This window comes from Sebastes umbrosus, chromosome 12 (assembly GCF_015220745.1).
Source record: "Sebastes umbrosus isolate fSebUmb1 chromosome 12, fSebUmb1.pri, whole genome shotgun sequence".
Lineage (NCBI taxonomy): Eukaryota > Metazoa > Chordata > Actinopteri > Perciformes > Sebastidae > Sebastes > Sebastes umbrosus.
Genome location: NC_051280.1, coordinates 13,868,693 through 13,883,961, shown reverse-complemented (window position 1 = coordinate 13,883,961; position 15,269 = coordinate 13,868,693). Strand labels below are relative to the sequence as shown.

At 39.5% G+C, this 15,269-nt stretch overlaps 1 protein-coding gene across 4 annotated transcripts in view; it reads left to right on the top strand.

The window, feature by feature from the left end:
- The first annotated feature begins 3,656 nt into the window (after positions 1-3,656).
- Positions 3,657-15,269, top strand: part of greb1l (GREB1 like retinoic acid receptor coactivator) — a 55,070-nt gene continuing 43,457 nt past the window's right edge. For 3 of the 4 annotated variants that reach the window (XM_037787903.1, XM_037787904.1, XM_037787901.1), the window contains exon 1: positions 3,658-3,863. The gene's annotated coding sequence lies outside the window, so the exon portion shown is untranslated. Of the gene's footprint in view, positions 3,864-15,269 lie in introns of all 4 variants that reach the window. The other variant, XM_037787905.1, reaches the window with a different exon arrangement.

Genomic DNA, 15,269 nt, shown 5'->3' with positions numbered 1-15,269 from the left:
ATTCAACGGAGGAAGCTGTAAATCACTCACAAACTCCAATCAAACTTTCTCATTTTACAGCTAAACAGTACACTGCAAGATGTTTCTGAAAACATTTGAGGCGAGAAATACGCGTTACAGTAACAGAATATTGATTCATATTTGATCAGTGCTGCCTAATTTGACCATTTGATCAGAGTTCGCGAGTGATTGACAGCTGATCAGAGACGGCAGGCTCCAGCTCAGCTCTGACTGCTTGTTTTCCTCCGGTCTGTGAAATCTTGTAGATGCCATTAGGAGCACCGGAGGACACAGAGGTGACATGATATCAACTGATAATATGAAACTTTTTTTAATCATATTTGCTCCAATTCTACCCACTGCTGCTTTGATGTAATCCTTTAATGATAATATAAAATTAATAACTGTAAGGACTTTGTGTGAGTTTACACCAATCAAATCTCTTTCTCTTTTTTGTCTGTTCAGCATTGATCCGCTCCGAGTCTGTGTTTGTTCCTCATGTCAGCCAACAGAGAGCGCTGTTGTACAACCTTTATGGTGAGTCTGTTCAGAAACTTGAGGCCCATGATTTTGACTTTTATGGCTTTGAAATAAAAGTGTTTCCTGAACCTGCTGTCACATGCTCCCTTTATTATTTATATCAATTTATATAAAAAAAAAAGTACTGTTTTTTGCAAAGATATTTTTTGTGCAACCTACCCAATAGGAAGCCCTCTGCAGTTTAGCCAGAACTCAATGCTTCAGTTTTGTATTTCTGCCTGCCGAGACATGTTTAACCTCAGAGACCATACGTGTGAGAAATACTGTACATAGGTTACTTTAAGTTTATAGAAACTTCATGCAGGTGCAGGCATGTATAGCCTATACAGTTTCATAATAATATTGAGATTATAGGTTGGCTAATAATAATGTTGTAATATATAGTATCATGCATGTATGTGTGTATGCATTCATATAGCCTATATTGATGTAATATGTGTGTGTGTGTATGTATGTCGCATATATGGAGGTATTATGTATGTGTGTATGTATGTATGTCGCCTATATGGAGGAAATATGTATGTGTGTAGGTATAATATGTGTGTGTGTGTATGTATGTCGCCTATATGGAGGTAATATGTAAGTGTGTATGTATCTATGTAGCCTATATGGAGGTAATATGTGTGTGTGTATGTACGTATGTATGTCGCCTATATGGAGGAAATATGTATGTGTGTAGGTATGTATGTCGCCTATATGGAGGTAATATGTATGTGTGTATATATGTATGTATGTATGTATGTATGTATGTAGCCTATATAGAGGTTGGATGTTTGATTTATTTTTTTGGTCTATTTGTTTCTTTATTTGTTTGATTCCTTTCCTAATTCAGGTAAGGTGGAGTCAGGTAAAATGGGCCAGATAAGTTTGGAGCATCATAGCCCTTTAACATTTTACAGCCAGTCACAATAACTGATCTTGCATTGTTGCTTCACCACTAGTTGACATGTAAAAAATAGTTTTGATTGGTCTGAGGTTGATAATATGGGCAGGGCATAGTGTTACATGAAGCATGTCAGAGAAATTGGAGGGTAAGTGAGCATGACATAACTAATAAGGATGATAAAGTAATTCTAAGTAAGCTAACAAGCAAAGCAAAATGACTATGAGCAATGTTTTGACATGCTCATTCAAATAAAAAGTTAAAACAAAAACAAATGTAGATTTTTGTGAAAAAAAAAGTAATTTTAGGTACTGGCCCATTTTAGCTTAACCATGTCAGTGAAATTGGGCCATATATACACACACTTTTAAACAGAAGTTACACAGAAATTGAGGTTGCAAAACAGGTCCATCGGTCTAGATATGTATGCAAGCAAAATCTTAACAATTTTTTTTTTTAAATTATGCATTGCAGACAGTGTTTGAAGGGAACGCAGGACAAAACCTAACAAGACTTGATTTGTTTAATTTTTTTATTGTATGAAATATATTTATTCTGTTGTTACTATCGCACACCAAAATGATTTCAGCTGAAATTACTATGTTTTTATTGTCTTTTTATATTGGCCCATTTTACTTGAACATTGTGTCGTAGCTCAAGAGGGAACCTGCTGACACTCTAACTCTTATAACTCCAAAACAATGATACTTTTTCACATTTCTTTAATACATAAATATTCAAGAGACCAATGCCAATGTAGGTAACACTTCATTTTACAGGTTGGCAAATTTCATGGTAATTAGGTGATAATTAGCAAGTAATCTATTTGAAATTTCTTTGGATTACTGCCAAATTACCCCAATATTTATCGAAAATTACTTTATTATAAACATTGTTTAATAATTATATGCTAAAATAGCATATAATGGTTAAAATAGGTCCCTTAGGCTTGAGAAGCGGCTGTGCTCTGCTCTTCATCAGAGGTGGACAACCAAAACTAATAGAAGACACTTCTGATCAGGAACAAATCTCACCATTGTGTGACTTATTGTCTACACAAATGTAACCTGGTAGCTAATGTTATGATTCAGAGAGGTTTTCTTTTAAAGAAATTTCAACTAAGTTATTTGCTAATTATTATCTATTTATCAGCAGACATGGAAATAAAGCATATCAATTAACTTTGTATTCTTTTCCCTGGAAATGTATTAAATAAAAGACCAGCTATTGGGAAATAGCGGAATACAGTTATTAAATAATGTTTATAATAAAGTAATTTTTGATAGATTTTGAGGTAAATATTGGGGTAATTTGGCAGTAATTCCAAAGAAATTTCAAATAGGTTTCTTGCTAATTATCACCTAATTATCATGAAATTTGACCTATAAAATTAAGTTTTACCTCCATTTATAAAAAATATAATTAGATCTCATGCATAGCTTATTTGATGGTCTTATAAACCATTTACCAAAAAGTATCCCATTTTACCCGACTCCACCCTATAGCTATGTCCATGACATTGTCAGGTGAACTGTTTTTGTTGCTTTACATTTTTTTTAATTTATTTATTTATTTGTACATATACTGTATAAAACTGCACAAAATCCAGCCAATGAAAAAAAAACAAGAAATGTGTCAGGAGAGGTCAAGAAGCCACCAAGGGCTTATATAAAGGACCTACCCCCAACCCCAGGAGGAACAAAAAAACTATAACAAAAAAGGAAGAATGACCTAAACTAACATAATTTTAAACAAAAGTTAAACAACAACAAGAAGTACACAAAATGTGCAGAAAAACCCTAACCAAACAGTGGAAAAACAAATCCAATAAAAACAATGAAATACATACAAAAAACAGTACATAAGAAAAGAAAATATATCTAAACATATCAAAAGATAATTAGACATCATGAATAAAACGTGATGATAATTTCCTTTTAAAATGTTCTAAGGATAACGAGCTCTTGATAACATGTATTTTGGTGTTCCATATTTGTACACCACGATAAATAAAAAATAAATAAAATCACAGTATAACATTTATAATGGGGGAATAGTTTATATATTGATAATATAATAATAGACGTGTTTTCCTCCTCACTGCACATTTCAACTTAATTTTACCGGGTTAATTAGCTTTAGTTCGTTTAATTGGTTACATTTGTGACGTATGAGTCTGTCTTCTTCTGTGGTTTTTGATATATCCTCCAAGCGGAGCAGTAATGTCCTGACATCACCTGGCGGCTCCCTCCGTGCGCAGATCAGCTGTAGCGGAGCAGCAAAGCGAGCAGAGCAGCAGCAGCAGCAGCAGTAGCGGTGTAGTGGTGGTGCTGCTGGTGGTGGTTGGTGGTGGTGTACGAGCCAGGGACGCGAATCTAAACCCACAGCAGACCCGATTCTTCTACGTGGACTACATGGCCGCGTCTCCGCGTGGATAAAGGTAGGCGTGCGCGCTGCTGCTTGCTTTTCTTTACTGTATCCTCTCACGTGCGTAAAAAAAAATCACATGTCATGATAAGAAAGCATGTTAGTGATCATAAACCTGATCAGGCTGCTACAGTAATGGTCGCACTGCTGCTGCTGCAGTCTACATGGTGTCGGGCTGAAACAGATGCTGCCTAAAGTTTATTTCACCATTCAGCATTAAAGCTCCTGCTGAAGAAACTGCAGGATGTTTTATAGGAAGGGATAAGTTAAAGTATAACAAGAGGCAATCATAATCAAATCATAAGCAAAGTCTGTAATAAGGCTGTTTGCATGCTCGGAAATACAGCATGAGTAGGTTTTAAAAAAAACAACATGTTTTTTTTCATTATTTGCTCCAGTATATTTGCATAAATTACTATAATTATGTAGGCTATAGGTAGTAATTAACCTATCTTGCAGTGTAATGTAAGTGTCAGTGTGGGATTTATAATTTTATATTATATATATATATATATATTTATAAAAGGAAATACTTTGTACAAGGCATATTAAGAATATATACAGGCATATTAAGAACATATACATTAAGACCATATACAGTATATAAAGTATAAGATCTATGATTGAGGTACTTTTTGTGTGAGAAGGTGCTTTATGAATTATCTATTTAAAAGTCTGATGACCTGGGGGGAAAAAAAGTATAACAAGAGGCAATTATAATCAAATCATAAGCAAAGTCTGTAATATGTAATGTTTGCATGCTCTGAAATACAGCATGAGTAGGTTTAAAAATCGTTTTTTGTTTTTTCATTATTTGCTCCAGTATATTTGCACAAATTACTATAATTATGTAGGCTATATGTAGTAATTAACTTACTCTTGCAGTGTAATATAAGTGTCAGTGTGGGATTTTTCTTTTGTCAAACCTTGTTGCAGCAATGAAGTCCAGTGAAACTTTATTTTAGATCAGCAGTAGTCATATAATTTATCTCATGGCTATTTAAAACAATGTAGATAAGCCTGTGCTCTGCCTTAAAAAGCTGATTTTTATCATCTTATGTAATCTTTCTGTCACTCCTGCTCATTAATCATTGTTATTGTCATGTCAAATATACCTGGAACCAGGCCACTAATTTACATGTTTGTCTGCGGTATACTGTTACAGTTGCCTGAGGCTGAGTGTTGAAACAGGTCTTCAGCAGCTCAGATAAAGTCATATCATATAACCACAGCCATGCAGGCGATGTTTTCTGGTGGTTTGTGATTGTAATTACAGACAAACTAGTCTGTCTTGACTACATCTAATCTGACATTCCATGTTTCATGTCCCAAAGGTTGCATTCCTCCTCTCTAAACTCCCTTCTACAGTAAAGAATACTTTCTAAATGTCACTAGAGCTAATGACAGTTACATGCACATTACATGATCCTACAAACTACAGCAGAGTAGTTCATTTTACTGATGATACGGCAACTCTAATGTCAAATACTGAACATGAAAGCAGCATTTTAACAATGAACCATTTCTAGTCCGGCTGCATAGAAATTCGCCTCACGTCGCCTTTGTCTTGGCCAAAAACTTGCACTCGAACACACCGCAAAGACTACAGCCCACGGCCAACTACCACGTACGTTCTGCGCCTTTGTGAGATGAAATAACTCCCTACCAGCAGGTGGCGGTAGTCTGTAGTCTTCATTCAAAAAGGGAAACCGAGGACTGTGGATATACAAGCCGTTGTTATGAAACGTACATGAAATAAAGCGACGTTTCACACCACTCTCGCCCACCAGCCTTCTGTGTTTTTCCACTTGACTTTACTCGTTGGCTTGCTTTCCTAACTTCCGTTTCTCTTCTCGTGCACTGATTCCTTTAAGCTGAACAGTCAATCAGAGTGATTTCTCTCACCGACGGGCTCCGCCGCCGATTCAACACGCTGAATCGGCCGAAAAAGCTCCAACGCGGGCAGGCTAGAGCCGACAGCGCGGAACACACTGCACAAACTAGACCTGCAGACGCTAAACCGACGGCCCCAAACATGTCTGACAGCCGACCGTCGGCTTGGTGTGTCAGGGACTTTTGAAGCAACATCAGGCCTCACTTAAACTTTGCTTTCCAAATAAATACATTAATATAAATTTTGTGAATTGTTATTTATTATTAAAAAAATAAATCATGCACCAGCAACTTGGTAAAAAAAAATCTTAACAATTATTACAATTTAAGTGTAAAACTTTTTAAATGTAGCCACCCCTTCAAACACCGGCTTTGCAGTGAGTAGCTGTAGAGCTTGTTAGCGTAGCACGCGTGAAATACCTCCAAACAGCTGACATGTCTGTTGGTAGCTCCCTCAACTATGCGCTCTACTGACGTGCTGCATGATGCATGACGTAGTACGCGCACATGTAATCAGACGTAAACATAGAATTGAAATGATCGGCTCCACTGTCATGATACCCGATCCAGCTATTTGAGTCAGTATCGGCCCAAATATCCGACGTCGGTGCATCCCTACTCTAAAAGCCTGATTGGTGCCTTTAACTGCAGATTTGCGATAGCTGACATTCATGGTTGTCTTCTGCAACTAAACACCCTCTGAAAGTCTATTAAAGAGAATCATCACTACAGTGTCATGTGAGTGCATGCTCTGTACATGGAGAGTGTGGATTGAGAGTTGGCTGGGTGGCCCGTCTCGCCTGCAGAGCACGCGCAGCCCTGTCAGAGAGGCCGAGGGCTGGAGGGGTCAGGGGGCTCTGAACGCTGACCATCTGGCCCTCGGGGGGCTGGTTTCCTCCCCGGCTGCCTTTGTTCCCGCGGAACAATTGGGAGTTAATCTGGGAGGAGATAAGTAGTAAGGCCCCCGTGACACACCACTCCTGCCCTCGGACAGGTTTCTCTCTTTAGCCTTGAAGGAGACATCATCTCCTTCCCATGTGGCTTTGTGAAGGCCTTGGGTTGTCGAGGCGTTTTTCTTTGTGCGATTGTGGCGTCATAATCTTTTATTTCTCAAAATGAGTTGTAAATTGGCTCTGGGAAGTTTGTAAACTCATAATATTGAAAATGTCAAACTTAAAAGGATATTTTTAGCAATTATAATCAACCAAAATGAGATATATCTAACTAAAAATGAAGCACTGTACAGTAGTTGTGGCTCATCCCTCAAAAAATAAAATAATTCATCTTTTTATGCTGTTTTGTCAACCTCTTATCTTGTTATGTTAATGCTTCCCTCTCTATTTTTGGCCTCATTCACAGTTGTTTTATCGTGCAGTAGACCTGCTGTGAGGCAAAGAGGTTTTAGAAAAAATGCAACATGTCATCTCTCACATGAAACGAGCTCGATCAAGCTGTGGATAGACGACTATTTCACATCCATTTGTACATAAGGCAATTGTCGCCAGGGTAACAGATTGATTTATGTCCCCTCATTATTCCCTCACTATCATTTGGAGCACATCAGGACTCCTCTTTTGCTGTTTATGCCTTGTGTTTTGCTCAGTTGTCCCTCAGCGTTTCTGTTTATTTTCTGTTTAAGCCAACATTTTTCATTCACGCTAATTATTTCTCTCTGTTATGACAAACTAGCGTGTGAAAGATCACTCGGATTTGTGTTCGGTGTCATGACAAAAAGGCGTACATAACAATTGATTACCGATCCAGTCAGTAACAAAGAGGTTTCAGTTTCCGATGCAGCTCCAGAAACATTATCATTTTAAATATTGATCAGTGAGGGAAAATCTTTGACATGAAACACCCTGGCGTTTATCATTCGCAGTACCAGTTTAGATCACAAAAACACCACTGGGACCAGTCGCAGCAATGGAGGCAGATGCTTCTCTTGATCCTTTCAGAGGTTCTTCTGAGTGATTGTGAGCTTCTCTGATCCCGAGTACAGATGGTACAAGGGACTAAATCCCAACCAGAGGGATCAGTGCTATTGTTTCACACTTTTTTGAGCGCGATGCGACAGGACCCAGAAGACAGGTGGTCTTCAAAATAGCCGTCATTCATCCAAACTGCTGAGACAGAGGCCAGATATCAAATTGTCCCTTTTTGCCTCAATATGTTGTCATGGAGAGATGATTGTGTTATTAAAACACTTTATGATCTGAAAGTAGATAATCAAATATAGGACTGCCCCCTCTTGGTAAACACAAGATTTAAAATGGTGCTTTTGTGTGATTCTTTTTGGAGAAACTCAGTTTTACAGATCTGTTGATCCAATCAATTAATCAATTAGTCGATTAAGAATTTATTTGGTTGAGGACAGCCCTAATTAAATGCTATAATATCAATAATGTTGACTAATCGATTAGTTGATTTAATCTATACAACTGTTTCTTCACAAAGAATCACACAAAAGCGCCACTTTAAATCATATGTTTACCAGAGATGTGCTCATAAGTATCTTGGAAATAAATGATTCCGCATGAAAAAGCATAAAAATGACTAATCGACTAAAGAAATCTTAGTCGACTAAGACAATAACGACCAATTAGTCGAGAAATCAACTAAGAGGGGGCAGCAAGTTACAAGTAAAAATCCCGTATACAAAATCTTACTAGTTAAGTAGAAGTGCATGCAAGTGTTATAAGCCAAATGTGTTATTATCAAAGTAAAAGTATTCATTATGTAAAAACTCCCCCTATTATATGTCATATTATTTTATTATTATTATGGTTTCATTAGTGTCTAAGAGCATTTTAATGTTGTAGCTGTTGGAGGTGCTGCTTCATGTAGTGTTGTTTATGTAGCATCTAATGTAAGTCAGAATCAATCGGGCTGCTCAGGATCTGAATTGAATAGATAGAATTAGCTAATAATTTCCACAGCGAGGTCATTGTACATCAGATATCGGCTGAACTGTTTAGTGGCCGATTACAAGAGACGCCAGAATTAAAAGAAGATCTTCGTGCTGATCTGCAGAGCCAGATGTGTTCCGCATGGATGCCAGTAAACTCTTAACCTGTCCTTTTTTATTGAGGGTCAAGAATGCCAGGAACACCGTGTCCACTGGTAATGTCAGTGTTGTGTAAGTAAAAGAGAGAGACAAATATTCACATACTGTAATGGTGGTGTCAGGGTTGTTGTCTTTCTGTCTGTAGCAGGGAGTCAGATGTCAAAGTTATATTACTCAAAAGCAGTATTTGAAAAGTTTGTGTGTGTATCTTGAACCTCTCATTCAACCAAAATCAGAATATTATAGATATATGTCATGTTTTGCTTCTCTCTATCTTGTCCATTTTGTTTCCGTGGAGCACAAATGCATCAAAGTATCTTAGAAAGGGGTCATCTTCTCCTGCCTTGGCCTTTTAGAGTGATCTCTCTCTTCAAAAAAATGCAGCATGAAAGAGGAGGGAGGGAAAGCACAGATAAGGTCTGCAGAGGAGCTCGGGCAGGCTGAGGAAGGGAAGATATGGGAGAAGAGGTTAAAGCAGATGTGGGGGTGATGAAGAGCGAAGCAAGGCAGCTGGATGCAGACAGCAAGTGAGATACAGAGTTTTTTTTTATTCCACCGTCACACTTATTTCTGGATGGTTTAGTGGAAGGACAAACAGTAAAGGGTGGAGTGTGCACAGAGTGGAGGACAGTCTGACACAAACTGTGTACTGTATGGAGGTGCATGACACAAGTCGACAATTGGATCATTAAAGCCAATCTCACAAAGGCCCGTGCCCCTCCCCCGGCTGAAAGGAGATGTCAAAGGTCTGCGACCTCTTCCATTTATGTGCATTGATCCCTCTGGTGGGGGTGGGGCTTCCTCCTCAAAGCCCTCCACCATCAGCTGTTACATCTTAGTTTCACCTGCAGGAAGCAGAACAATTGTTTTTATTTTATTTTATTTATTTTTATTTTATTTTTTATTTCCGTCAATTGTTTTTTCTTTTTATTCCATTTACTTTATTTTTGTTTTTGTTTTTTAAAACTAGCTGTGTAGCTGTGCTCATATACTGCATATTAACCATTGAGTGTCACTCATTTTTTTTTTAAGTTTTTTGGTTCGAGCTTCCCAAATGTAAATGTCAAATGTATCTTCAGTCTGTCAGTCTTCTATAGCGAAGTTAATATTTTGAGGTTTTGACTTTTGGTTGGACAAAACAAGCATTTTAAATAGGTCATCTTGGGTCATGGGAAATTGTGATGCACATTTCTTTAAACTATTTTCTGATATTTTATAGACTAAATGATTTGTTGAAGAATATGATAAAATAAGTCAGTTGCAGCCCTGTTGTTCCACAATCCAGTGCACAAAAAAATATAAAAATATTAAGCATTTTGCCTCCTCTTTGTTGTCTTACTGGCTATGGTGTTTTCAAATTCACAGTTAGTTTGTAGTATTGAACTGAGAACCAGCTTATGATTTTGTGGATTTGAGTAACACAATTGTAGTGTACATTTCAATGAAGCATAGTGAAAAAGTAAAGCACATTTTAATTCATTTTATTTTACCTAGAGTGAATTCCGAAAGCTACCACACATTTAACCCCAAAACTCATTGATCCTTGCTCTTGTTGTATTATCTCAGACATTGCATACGTTCAGCTCAGTGGAGGCATATTACTGTAACACGCTGTCTGAAGATTCATTAACTACTTAGTTTAACTGAATGGCTGACCATGAATTTGTCCTGTTGGGTGTGAGTCACGCCTCTGTGTTTACGGCCTACTCAGAGGAATGAAGAGGAAAGGGATGAAATTCCTCTGAGCTGAAAAAGAAAAAATGCCTCTCAGGCTTTAAGAATGTGGCTTTCAGTGATGGATGAAAGGAACTCAGAGTCAGGAAGGTGGGACAAGCAATATGTAGGAGTATAGCCAAAAACACTGGCCTGAACATCCTGCTCTTTGTTGCAGGGGAGGCTGTGTGTGTGTGTGTGTGCGTGTGTGTGTGTACATTAATGCATGAGTGGAACACGACCCCGGTAGATGGCACTTCCTGTTGTCCTGTTAGTTATCTCTGACTCTGACATGCATGGCAGGTTCTTATCTGTCACCGCTGGATCTCCTGGTTTGACCAAATGACTCGCTGAACCCATTCCCTAGTTTCTTTACACCCTCATTTCGCTCTAACATTAATTATACTTAATCCTATTCACGCCAAACTCTTTTCATGGCACTGTTACAAAGTATTTTGTAGAGCCATCTAAATACAAAGCTAAACCTCCATTGCACTCAATTCCTCCAGATCAAAGTTGAAATAGCTCCCTGACAGAAATGAATGGACCTTATGTGGACGTGCCCCGAAGTCATTCGGCGGGAAGCGCGTCCAGAGCAAAGTCAAAGGGTCGCCGGTTTGTGTGTGTGTGGGTGATATGGGCATATCAAGGTGAAGGAGGAATTATCAGTCTTTTGTTCCTGAGTTGAACTCTTTCATTTGGCAGGCGTAATAAAAAAAAGGCTAATAACAGCCATCGTATCTTGAATCTTATCACAGTCGGATTGTGGGATGAAGTGCTTATCTCGTGTCTACAGTGCTCCTCCTTTTTCTTTTTTTTTTTTCTTTTTTTAGATCAATCTCTTGGATTTTTATGGGCTCCATTACATCAGTGTAAGCTCATGAAGAGCAAAGTGTGCACGTTGCTCCGTGGAGAGCTCTTTGTAATAATATATCCCCATTCTTTGCCTTTGAAACCTGGAAAGCATCCAGCTGAGAATCCCCTCTCGCACAGTGCTGTTGTGGAACAGTGTGTTCTCACAGGGTGTACCGCCACCCCCCCCCCCCCCACCACCCTCCACCCTCGCCCCCCCACCACTTCTCCTCCCGTGCACGGATGCCAACCCCAGTGGAACACAGTACCTGCGGCCGTAAATTACTGCTCTTGTAGATATCATGTTCTTTTTATAGGGCACAGTGTGTGCTTTGCCGCAGATTGTAGTGTAATAGACTGATATAAAGTTAACGGTTAAATTTCATTGTTTTGCCCTCTGCTACAAGTTTCAAAGATTTGTTTACGACGTTTCAATAATTCATCACAGTGTTGGATTTTTATTTATTGATTAACGTGGCAGTTTGGCACATCGGTAATCATCCCCTGCATTTATTATAATACTTTCACTGTGCTTTGAATCCGTGCCAGCTGCAGAAAAGCCTCTGTTTTTACATTCCACAACTAATATGAGTGAGACGACTTGCGGTATACTCATATAGGACACGGGGAAATCTGTAAAAAAATAAATATTAAAATATTTACCCCATGTATGATGTATAATGGGCAAATTGTGCACGCGGCGGTGCAGTGGTTAGCACTGTCGCGTCACAGCAAGAGGGTCGCAGGCTCGAATCCGGCTTTGGACTCTTCTGTTTTGGAGTTTGCATGTTCTCCGCGTGTTAGCGTGGGTTTTCTCCGGGTTCTCCGTTCTCCTCCCACAGTCCAAAGACATGCAGGTTAGGTTAATCGTTAACTCTAAATTTCCCGTAGGTCTGAATGTGAGCGTGACACCTGTCCAGGGCTCCAGCCCCCCCCCCACAGCCCAGATGGGATAAGCGGTTACGGATAATGAATGAAAGAATGTATAATACCCTACCTATCTTTCTGGCTTTGTTTGAGCTGCTTTAATCTGTTTTTATGAGCAAAAGCCTAATGTTAGCCTCAGTAAATTTTAGACTTGTCACATAAATTAGTTCGCAGTCGTTTATTGTCATTTCAGTCGTACAAAATTATACTTTTGACCGTAGACTGTATATAACAAGTGTCACCGTGATATCACCCATTGGTTTGTGGACTGCCGGTTTGAAGCCTCGAATTCGGCCTTTTGCCCATCGCCATCTTTTTTGCAACCAGAAGTGATACAAGAGGGTCATGAACCGAAAATACACTGTGAAAGGGTTAAAGTTATAAGATGAAAATATGGACAACTCCCGGACCGGACAATGCAGAGGTAGCGACCTGTCAGTCACAAGGTAGCCACGCCCTAAAGCATCCCCCTGCTTTATGGTCTATTTGACTCTAAATGGGACCATAATTTACTAAATGAACATCATGCTGTATAGAAGAAGACTTGAAACCAGCAATTGAGACCATAAACTCATGTTTACAATGTTTACTGAGGTAATAAATCAAGTGAGAAGTAGGCTCATTTTCTCATAGACTTCTATACAATCAGACTTCTTTTTGCAACCAGAGTCGCCCCCTGCTGGCTGTTAGAAAGAATGCAAGTTTAAGGCACTTCAGCATTGGCTTCACTTTTCAGACCCAGAGGTAGCCCACTGGTTTTTACCGGTGATTAATTCTGATAAATGTAAGATTTTATTGCAGTTTTATCTGATACACATGGTTAATTGTCATTCTTAAAAAGGTTACAAAACTATGAAACATCCTGCGATGTTGTGTATCATTGTTGTGAAGGAGCAGGACGTGTGCTAGCAACAGCTGGAAACACTCCGGCTTGTAGCCAGATTTCCCACATCAGCACAGCAGAGCAGCATCATTGCTTTTGCCCAAATAATATTGTCCCAAAAATCACCCTGCTGATACACACACACACACACACACACACACACACACACACACACACCATGCCAAACAGGACATTCACTCTCACTCTCCCTCCCTCCTCATATTGAAACATAAGGTCAGCGTGTGTTGATGCTGCCAGGGTTTGTGGGGGAGAGGGCTGTGTTTCCATAGGCTGTCACAGTGTGTCCAAGGCTACGGTGACCAAGACCCAGACCTCTGCTGTGAGGACTCAACGTTCCTCTGTGGCAGGGGAGGTCATTCTCTCTCTCTTTTCATTCCCTCTGTGTGCACATTTGCATCTCGAGCCAAAGCAGAAAAAAAACAGGCATAGAAAAGTATTGAAAATTAAGAATTCTGCATTGATTTTCTCTGTAGATCTGTGTATTGACTTACTGGTAAAATCAATAGCATTAAAGCACGCATTAGCATTTTTCATCAAACTAATTCAGTGAAACCAGTTGTGTGCCTAGCTAGACATTGTTACATGTCAATTTAAGCCTCGGCTAAGAAGAACACAGAGGGCTGTGTGTGTGAGAGAGAGAGAGACTTGGACATATGAAGCTTATGTAACAGTCTTGTATTTGTATTCAGCCAGTCCTTTTCACAAGACAGGTGGCAAAATACAGGAAACCCATGAGTAAATGAGTCTGGAAACATAAGAAATGCAGATCCCATACAGTTAAAGGTTCCCTATACGATATCCACAGCATTAATATAGCATCAAACAACTATTTTCTATGTAAAACTATAGAGGAGTAATGTCTACCTGAGCAGAGAATGAAGTCACTTTGTGTGCATGTTTGTGCATGTGAGCTTGCCCCACTGGCTAGCTTACGGCCGCCGCTCTGCACTGCGCTCATACGGTGTTTACAGCTGATAATGCCATCATAGCACTCCCCCCCCCCCCAGGTAAACACTGTTAGCTCTGTCAGCACTGTTGCCGTTGTTTGCACTGTTAGTGCGAGCTACCGTCGCCATGTTGAGAACCATGTGGAGGCAATATAAATGCTCTGAATCTCGAATTTACCACCTTTAATGGGTGATTAATAAGAAAATGCTGTGAATCATATGCTATGGCCTTTGTAATCACCTGATCTAAGCCCAGTTGAATAACTGTTAAGCTTTATACTTGCGCGAGACACCGTGGCGCGGGCCTCCGTAGATGGTGCGAGCATGTATGCACAGAGGCGTTTACGCTCAAGGCATCGTTCGCTGCAATATGCTCCGAAACGCTAGGGAGGGGGGGTACAAACAAAATATTCTGTGGATAAGCAAGAAGTCAATGAGTGTTACCGGAAAGGAAAGTAGGCTGCCTGGCAACAGTAGTAAACACTAAACACTGACTTACCGCCACTGCATTTGCGTACTGTAATTATTACTGTCGCTTCCCCACTCTTTCCATGAGACCTTTTTTTTTTTAGCTTTTACAAAACAATCTCTCATATTCTTTCACAGCCTGCAGCAAAAAGCCTTTTCTTTCCCCAGTGTGTTGCCTATTTCTTTCTTAATGTCATGTGACTGTCCCTGTGGTCTCTCAATGAACAGTTGTAGAGATGTCTCGGCCAGTCTTCCCTCATAGGCGTCCATGTTGAAATGAAAAATGCAGCGTGCGCAGTAGGCGCGTAGTTACAAAAATTCAGAGGTGCATCACGCAAAAGCCACGATGACGTAACTTTCTGGTGTGCGTAACCTCGCGCCGGCTTCACTACGACAGCCATAAATCAGGCTTTAGGCAGCGCTCTCCACCATCATCATTAAAACGCCCAATGAGGGAGTATCTTTTGGGAGAATGGCATTCATCCCCACAGTATAGATAGACAGAGACTGTGTCTGACACCTTAATCAGACACTTTGTCAGTTCTTCCTTTAATTTGACACCCATCCGAATGTTATGTTTTGTCCTTCAGATCTCCGGAAGCTCAGCTTCATGCTTCGATAAGAAAAAAGCACATATTCACGTGCAAAGAG